The sequence below is a fragment of the Moschus berezovskii genome, chromosome 5 (genome assembly GCF_049115385.1).
Source record: "Moschus berezovskii isolate FMDL1 chromosome 5, NW_MosBer_1.0, whole genome shotgun sequence".
NCBI classification, from domain to species: Eukaryota; Metazoa; Chordata; class Mammalia; order Artiodactyla; family Moschidae; genus Moschus; species Moschus berezovskii.
Genome location: NC_142464.1, coordinates 113,144,699 through 113,154,218, shown reverse-complemented (window position 1 = coordinate 113,154,218; position 9,520 = coordinate 113,144,699). Strand labels below are relative to the sequence as shown.

The window sequence follows — 9,520 nt, the reverse complement described above, 5'->3', positions numbered from 1 at the left end:
TAGAAAGAGGGAAGAGGAAGTGGATAATAGAGCAAATAGGCTAGATCCCTTATTTCTCAATGTAAAGAATAAATCTCAAATAACAGGGACAGGGGAGCCTGGTGGGCTGCCGTCTATGGGATCGCGCAGAGTCGGACAGGACTGAAGTGACTTAGCAGCAATATATATATATAATTGTATATATATATATATAATTGTATATATATATATATAATTATAGACATATATGTATAAAATTGAGTAATATACAATCATAAAAAATAAAAGCAGAAACATTTAGCATTATTTCTGTGTCAAGGCTCATCTGGAGTTGGGATATTCCTGAAGCTGAAGCTCCAATATTTTGACCTCCTGGTAAGACGTGCCCACTCATTGGAAAAGACCCCAATGCTGGGAAAGATGGAAGGCAAAAGGGGATGGCAGAGGATGAGATGGTTAGATGGCATCACCAACTCAACAGACATGAGTGTGAGCAAACTGCGGGAGATGGTGGAGCACAGGGGAGCCTGGCATGCTGCAGTCCATCGGGTCGCAAAGAGTCGGACATGACAGTGACTAAACAATAACAGCAACATCAACAACCCGTTCAGAACTGCTGCATTTTATTTTTCTGTTTTCATATATCGTTATTCTGATCATAAGAGTCTTGTGCCAGAGACCCCGGGCACATCAAGACCCTGTCCTCACAGCTACCTGCACACATGAGAACTCCATACGTCGCGAATAGGGCCATGCCTAGAACATTCTGCTGCCGCTGGGGCTACAGCCCCAAACCCTAGGATGACCATCCCCAACTGTAGCAGTCCAGGTTTCCTTCTGCCCAGATTGGCAGGACAGTGTGAGTAGAGCCATGCAGGCCTCCTCTCCACACTGACCTCTTAAGCACGGAGGCCCAGCCCAGATCTCCTCAGGCCCTCTCACCAGGTCTGTGCCTCCACCCCCACGCCCTGTATGTTCTGCCACCACAGGTTTGTCCTGTAACCTTTCCCAGACTTGCCTCAGGCACTAGAGTCTTCTTTGCTGGTAGAGATTGAGAAAAGAACTTGAGAACTCTCCCAGGGCCCTTCCTTCCACCCCACCACCCCAATGCTAACAATAACCAGTGCAGGAATACACAAGTCTGCACCTTGGCCTGCGGTGGCACAGACTCTGAGGATGACCTCTGCTTCCACTTTCTATTGGGCTGATCTGATCTCACCAAAGATCAGAATCTGCCCAAGGTGGGAAAAACATTCATTAGGCAGAGAGTGAAAAAGGAGAGTGAAAAAGTTGGCTTAAAATTCAACATTCAGAAAACTAAGATCATGGTATCCAGTCCCATCACTTCATGGGGAAACAGTGGAAACAATGACAGACTATTTTCTTGGGCTCCAAAATCACTGCAGATGGTGACTGCAGCCATGAAATTAAAATACGCTTGCTCCTTGGAAGAAAAGCTATGACCAACCTAGACAGCATATTAAAAAGCAGAGACATTACTTTGCCAACAAAGGTCCGTCTAGTCAAAGCTATGGTTTTTCCAGGAGTCATGTATGGATGTGAGAGTTGGACTATAAAAAAAGCTGAGGGCCGAAGAATTGATGCTTTTGAACTGTGATGTTGGAGAAGACTCTTGAGAGTCCCTTGGACTGAAAGGAGATCCAACCAGTCCATCCTAAAGATCAGTCCTGGGTGTTCATTGGAAGGACTGGTGTTGAAGCTGAAACTCCAATACTTTGGCCACCTAATGTGAAGATCTGACTCACTGGAAAAGACCCTGATGCTGGGAAAGATTGAAGGCAGGAGGAGAAGGGGACAACAGAGGGTGAGATGGTTGGATGGCATCACTGACTCGACAGACATGAGTTTGAGCAAGCTCTGGGAGTTGGTGATGAACAGGGAAGCCTGGCGTGCTGCAAATTCATGGGGTCGCAAAGAATTGGACTTGACTGAGTGACTGATGCTAAAGCTGAAACTGCAATACTTTGACCACCTCATGCGACGAGTTGACTCACTGGAAAAGACTCTGATGCTGGGAAAGGTTGGGGGTGGGAGGAGACGGGGACGACAGAGAATGAGATGGCTGGATGGCATCACCGACATGATGATGAGTGATGAGTTTGAGTGAACTCATGATGGACATGAGTTTGAGTGAACTCCGGGAGTTGGTGATGGACAGGGAGGCCTGGCATGCTGTGATTCATGGGGTCGCGGAGAGTCGGACACGACTGAGTGACTGAACTGAACTGAACTGAACTGAGGGACTGAAATGAACTGAGGCAGAGGGTGGCGAACCAAACAACACAGCCCCTGACTTCAGGAAGCCCTCTGAGAAGAAGAGCCGCAGCTTCAGTTAGGTGCCGACCACTGCAGAACGAGGAGGGGCGAGGGCCTCTGTTCCCGGCCGAGCTCTGCTGGCCAGCGGTGGTGCGTTGCGTCAGCCATCTTTCGCACGTGCGCATGCTCCGTGGACCATTCCCACCCCACGTCTCTAAGCATTGTGCTGCTTTCAGGAGCGGAGCCTGGGCAAAGTGTGTTGTTGTGCAGTGGCAGGTGTCTCCCAACCCCAGGATCCCCTGAGCATCCTGGGTTTTTGTTTTGTTCCAGTTCTTTTGGGAACAAACACAAGGAACCCAACCTATAAACAAGGCCCTCGGGTAGACACAGATCCAATTCGCTCTTGTCTTCTGAGAATTCGCTTTGGAGAGAAGGAGGGTTGTTTCGGTGTTTGTGAAGGTTTTTTTTTTTTTTTTTAACATTTCCTGAGAAAACAGAACTGAGCATCAGTGAGGAGCTGAAGATGACAAGCGTAGGGGATAAAAGCTGTCTTTCCCCTACCCTTCTGAGCTTTTCTGACAGCTCCCCGCTGAGAGGAAGCAAAATGATGAAAGATAAAGGACCCCAGAGCAGAGAGAGGGTGAATAAGAGGGTGACCTCATCTCCTGGTTGTTTCTCTTAGAGTCTCATTTGACAAGATGCCTTCCAGGCGACCCCGCTGGGCGGGTGCCCTGTACCTCACACAATACCTTATTCAGTCCTCACAACAAAGCTAGGATTCATTTTTTTCCCCCATGAGAGATTAAAAATTGAAGTTCAGAGAGGTTATGGAACTTGCTTGTCCAAGTAATAAAAGACCCTGGGTTAGAACCCAGATATGTCTACTTCCAAAACTGAGTTCTTTTCTACCGGATGACAAATATCTTAGGGGTATAAATTCATCCACAGTCTCTCCACATTTCACCTTTTCAGGCAAATCCTGTGAGGGTTAGATGGGGTGATGCATGTTAAGCAAACACACTAAGCTGCTCCTTAGGACTGGAGGAAGTGATGCTATGGTTGCGGTTGCTGGATTGCTGAGATGCTATTGTTGTTGTTGTTATGGTGATGAGGGTGGTGTTAATATACCTGTCTGAATTCGTTGCTTCTGTTACCGTTTTCCAAATCAACCTGAACTTCAGCGAGCCATAATTGGCCAGGTTCCCCAGAAGAGAAATTTCTTCCCACTTTGGATATTTCCGTAAAGGCAAGAGCATTCCCATCCCCTCCACAGGAGAGAACATCTGAACCCCTCTGTGTCTCGTTACCGAGCTGGGCACGCTCGTCTCAGACCCCTCTTCTCAGAGAGCTGCCCGCTGTGCACCATCAGAGAGCACCCCGGCCAGATCGGGGTTAAGTCTGAACCCACCTTGTACGTGTGATCTGTTGTGATGGTAGGGAGTAAGCCTACCTAACGCAAGGGGTGAAGTAAGAGGAAATCAATGTGGCCACTCAGCTCAGGTACAGGGACCAGTCCGTGGTGGTGGTGGTGTGCAGACAAGGAAGAGTGCCTCTTCTGAAAGCCAGCAGATCAAGCAGGTGGCAGACGAGTGCCCTGAAGAACCATATTCCAGTCCAGGCTTTCAAGATGACATTTCCATCTCCTCCTGTTACCCTCCTGTTACACTCCTGTGTTAGTCGCTCAGTCTTGTCCGAATCTTTGCCACCCCATGGACTGTAGCCAGCCAGGCTCTTCTATCCATGGGATTTCCCAGGCAAGAATACTGGAGTGGGTTGCCATTTCCTTTTCCAGGGGCTTTTCCCAATCCAGGGATCAAACCCAGGTCTCCCACATTGCAGGCAGATTCTTTACCATCTGAGCCCCCTGGGAAGCCTGTTATACTACTGTTTCTTAATTAGTTCAAAGTTAGGTGTTATCCTGCCTCCAAGATATCCACAAATCCCTCACAATATAATTTGATCAAGTTGTCACCTCCCCAAAGAAGTCTTCCCTTCATCCCACAGCCCACAGTGAGCTCTCCCGCTGTGACTCTCTGTACCAGCTCAATATTTATTTGTATTCCAACATCACATCTATACCATGAGATAGGTGCACCCAGCTAGACTGTGCATCCTTCAGGCTGGAAGTGTGTCCTTTGCTGCCCCCCTCCCATCTGCAGGATAGATGTCTTCTTGCTTCCTTCTAAAGCTGAGCATCCTTCTCCTCTCTCCCCAGTGACTCCTTGATTGTGGCCCCCTCTGAACTGAACCTCTGGCAGACAGTTTAGTGGCTGATGGTTCCTGGCTTCAAAGCTTCTTCAAGCACAGTGCTCAGGGTACTCAAGGTGAAGGGCATTAATCAGACTTGTTTCCTGGGCAGCTTGTGTGGAGTGAGAAGCTGGCCTGCAAGGTGGACAGCGGGGCACCCAAGGCTGGCATTTGCGGGCGGTACACCAGGCACTCTCAGGACCTAATCTCATTTCATCCTCACAGGCCTGATGTCAGGAGGGACTCTAGCCACCCACTGCAAGGGTAAGGAGGACAGGAAGCTGGCCTGCTTCATTCATTTGCTCAGCAGATGTGCCTCCCGTGTTCTCAGATGTCAGGTGCTGGAGTGCATCCTTTCTCATGGAGCAGTCACTGCAGCGAAGGGAGGCAGAATGTAAGCAAGTAGATGGCACAGTGTGTTATACGCTGATGGGTGGTATGGAGAAAAACAGAGCAGGAAATGAGTTGCAGTTTTCAACGAGGGAAGGTCTCATTGAGATGGCAACGTTTGAATGAAGGCGTGAGGAAGTGAGGAAGCAAGTCCTGTAGATGGTGAGAGAAGAGTACTGCAGGGAGAGCAATCAGCAAGTTCAAAGGCCCTGAGGCAGCAGCATGTCTGGCTGCTTGAGGTACAGCAAGGTCCAAAGTGGCTGGAACAGAATAAGAGGGGAAGGAGCGGGAGACACAGTCAGGCACATAACTGTCCAGCTGGTTTGACTTTCCAGGGTAGAGAAAGGAGCCTGACCTTAACTCTGCCTGAGACGGGAAGCCTCTGGAAGGCTATGAGCAAAGGAAGCACGTGAGCTGACTTACCATCTTTACAGGATCAAAGAAGTTACGAAGCTTGTTCCAGGTCACACAGCTGGCATGGGATAGAAAGACAGGTCAGTGTATCTAACTGTGAAGACGGTTATTGCCTGTCACCACCGCTATATCAGCCAGAGTCCCTTTCTCTTGCTCGTGACTAAGAAAGTGGACTGATAGCATTATGTGAAAAATAAAACGGGTTGAGGAAAGATGGGTGAGTGTGGCCTAGATTAGATCCTCCATTAACTGAACCGCTGAAATGAATGAATACATATGCTTTGGAAATTATGAGACACTGTACAAAGCTGAGAGATTGTTTGTGTCTTATTTTATTTTGCACTGACCATTAAAGTTTAAAAGCTTTCCCAAGACATGGAAACAGCCTATTAATAAAAGTCTATAGACAGATAAATGGATAAAGAGATGGTACATATATACAGTGGAATATTACTCCGCCATAAAAAAAAGTGAAATAAGGCCACTTGCAGCAACATGGATGGACTTAGAGATTATCATACTAAAAAAGTGAAGTAGTTGGGAAAAGACAAATATCATATGGTGTCACTTATATGCGGAATCTAAAATATGACACAAATAAACTCATCCACACAAAACAGAAACAGACTCACAAACGTAGAGACTTGTGGCCACCAAGGGGAAAGTGGGGTTGGGAGAGTGATAGTTTGGGAGTTTAGGGTCAGCGGATGCAAACTATTATCTGTGGAATGGATAAACAGCAAGGTCCTACTACGTAACATAGGGAACTATATTCAATATCCTGTGATAAACTATAATGGAAGAGAATATGGAAAGGAATGTATATACATGTATAACTGAAACACTTTTCTATACAGCAGAAATTAATGCAACATTGTAAATAAATATACTTCAATAAAATAAATTAAAAAATAATTTTAAGTCTTTCCCATTTCATAGCAATGGGAACTAAAGGGTTATTGATCACTTCTGGGGATTTTTTTTCCCCTTAACATATTGTCATTCTGTGTTAGCAAATTTCCTGTGATCTTATTGTGAAGTAGGGGTGGAATAACCTCCTGCTAATTTATCAAATTAACATGTTTGGGCTTCATGTTCAACAACTTCTAACATCTCACACCACGCAGCCTGCACAGAATTATTTTCCAGACACAATTGCAGTGAGTGATAAAGGCTTTTATTGTTTTTGATATCCCCACTGGCCAAAAGTTTTGATACCCTGGTTTTCCTCCTGCTTCTCACAAAAGTCTATCACTTGGCACAGCATCTGGTATATAGGAAAGCCTCGATTTCTTTTCAAATGAACAAAGAGAATGGTTGGTGGCCACGATGCAATGGTTTTATTTTCTCTCATCTCTATTCTCTAAGGAAAACAAGGAGAACTTTTTTATTTGTCTCCCTCTATTTTTTCTTATTAGCTGGAAGAAGCTGCAAGTTTCAAATGTGTCACCTTACTGACAAGCCATTGATAATGAGCAATAGCCAGAGATACCCCCAGCACCAGTTTAAAGATGTTTTACTTCCCAGATCCCAAACCTCCAAATCAAAGAGTCTGAAGATCAAGTTTGATGTGGCGACAATATCCAGGAACAATGTCCAAATGCCCCTACTTCTCACTTCCAGTGAAGTTCACCTATTGCCACTTCCACTGAGCATGGCCATCTTAGCTCACAAGGCTCACTGGGAGGGTGAACCCCAGCCCTCCAGCTCTGCCTGCCCCTCTCTGAAGCAGCCTCTGCTGTAATTCTCCTGAGAAAGTGAATTTCCAGATGCGCTTGCCTCATCCAATCATTTCTCTTTTGCAAATCAAAGTCTCATGCCAGTGCATCAGATTGGTGAAGCCTGAGTCACATACCTGCCCTGAATTGCAAGGGAGGCTGGGAAAGTGAGTGACTGATTTCTGCTTCAGTTCAGTTCAGTCACTCAGTCATGTCCAACTCTTTGCGAACCCATGAATCACAGCACGCCAGGCCTCCCTGTCCATCACCAACTCAAACTCATGTCCATCGAGTTGGTGATGCCATCCAGCCATCTCATTCTCTGTCGTCCCCGTCTCCTCCCGCCCCCAATCCCTCCCAGCATCAGAGTCTTTTCCAGTGAGTCAACTCGTCGCATGAGGTGGCCAAAGTATTGCAGTTTCAGCTTTAGCATCAGTCCTTCCAATGAACACCCAGGATTGATCTCCTCTAGAATGGACTGGTTGGATCTCCTTGCAGTCCAAGGGACTCTCAAGAGTCTCCTCCAGCACCACAGTTCAAAAGCATCAATTCTTCGGCAATCAGCTTTCTTCATGGTACAACTCTCACATCCATACATGACCACGGGAAAAACCATTGCCTTGACTAGACGGCCCTTTGTTGGCAAAGTAATGTCTCTGCTTTTCAATATGCTGTCTAGGTTGGTCATAACTTTCCTTCCAAGGAGTAAGCGTCTTTTAATTTCATGGCTCCAATCAGCATCTGCAGTGATTTTGGAGCCCAAAAAAATAAAGTCTGACACTGCTTCCACTGTTTCCCCATCTATTTCCCATGAAGTGATGGGACCAGATGCCATGATCTTTGTTTTCTGAATGTTGAGCTTCAAGCCAACCTTTTCACTCTCCTCTTTCACTTTCATCAAGAGGCCTTTGAGTTCCTCTTCACTTTCTGCCATAAGGGTGGTGCCATCTGCATATCTGAGGTTATTGATATTTCTCCCAGCAATCTTGATTCCAGCTTGTGCTTCTTCCAGCCCAGCATTCCTCATGATGTACTCTGTATATAAGTTAAATAAGCAGGGTGACAATATGCAACCTTGACTCACTCCTTTTCCTATTTGGAACCAGCACATATACTAAAATTGGAACGATACAGAGAAGATTAGCATGGCCCCTGCACAAGGATTTCTGCTTCAGGGATGCAGAAATCATAAGGAGAATAAGACTCCAAGTTTAGGAAGGTTATTTCACAGACTAGGCAACCACAAACAGGCCTATACCCACTGAGGACTTTTTCTTACGACTATGTTCTTCGACTGTGCCACCTCATAGTACATGCTCAATCAGCGATGACACCACTTTTCTCTAGCCTTGCTTCCCTGCCCTTCCCTAAATGTCAGTCTTTCTGCCTGGGTTCCTGTGCTTGGAATTTCTTCCCAGGGACCCTTTCACTATAAACAGAGCTTTGAAAAAATATACAACTGAATTTAGGGCTTCTCAGGTGGCACTAGTGGTAAAGAACCTGCCTGCCAATGCAGGAGATGTAAGAGACATCGCTTTGATCCCTGGGTCAGGAAGATGCCCTGGAGGAAGGCGTGGCAAATGAGTCAGACACAACTGAAGTGACTTAGTCTGCACGCACGAAACTGAATTCAACATGCAGAGGTTTACCTCATCCAACTTCAGCAAATATTTTGTAACACAAATTCACATAAATATTCAATACAAATGTATTTCAAAGATACTATTGTCTTAAAAAAATTCTAGGTACTGACAGTCTAGCTGTTATATCAGAACCTTAGCATCCTTCACCCCAGGGATGCTTGGAGAGTTTACCTGAATGCTTGGTTTCTCCACAATGTGCTTACTTACATTGCTTTTTTAAAAGAAATATATCTAATAATTTAGAAGCAAAAGGGGAAAGTATTTCTACATAAAAATTAAAAATATTTGCATGAAAAAAATATAAAACTTTAAATGACAAATATACTAGGAAAATATCTGGAATTTAAATCACAAGAACAACAAAGTGTTACTATCCCTAACATATAAATCCTATAGAGTTTTCCAAAATTATAGAAGGAAGAAAAACCCTGGTGAGAAATGAGCCAAGAAATGAATAGACAGTTCACAGAAAAAGAATCTCAATTATATGAAAAGATGAAGAAACTTACTGATATGAGAAAAGTAAATTAAAACTACTTTGGTCTAAGGACAGGGAAACCTGGCATGCTGCAGTCCAAGGGCTCAACTGAGCAACTGAACATCAGTCTAAGCTTATGACCAAGATGTAGTAACAAGAGCTAGATTTACCCTCTGCCTGGGAAAATGTCTTTAATAGACAAAGGTACAAAACAACCAATTTCAAGACATTGGACATCAGGCAATAAAGAACATTGACCCTGAAAGATGGAAAATAAATGAAGTGAGCCCTATGATTGTCCCACTTTCTGCCTTGAGAGAATTACAGGCATCCCTGCAGGGAAGGGAACTCAGATGGAGTCCAAGTGCTCCTTG

At 45.3% G+C, this 9,520-nt stretch overlaps 1 non-coding gene across 1 annotated transcript; it reads left to right on the top strand.

The window, feature by feature from the left end:
* The first annotated feature begins 8,114 nt into the window (after positions 1-8,114).
* On the top strand, positions 8,115-8,217 carry LOC129562268 (U6 spliceosomal RNA). The gene has a single exon (XR_008687181.2). It is a non-coding gene; the product is annotated as a U6 spliceosomal RNA (small nuclear RNA).
* The last annotated feature ends 1,303 nt before the right edge of the window (positions 8,218-9,520 follow it).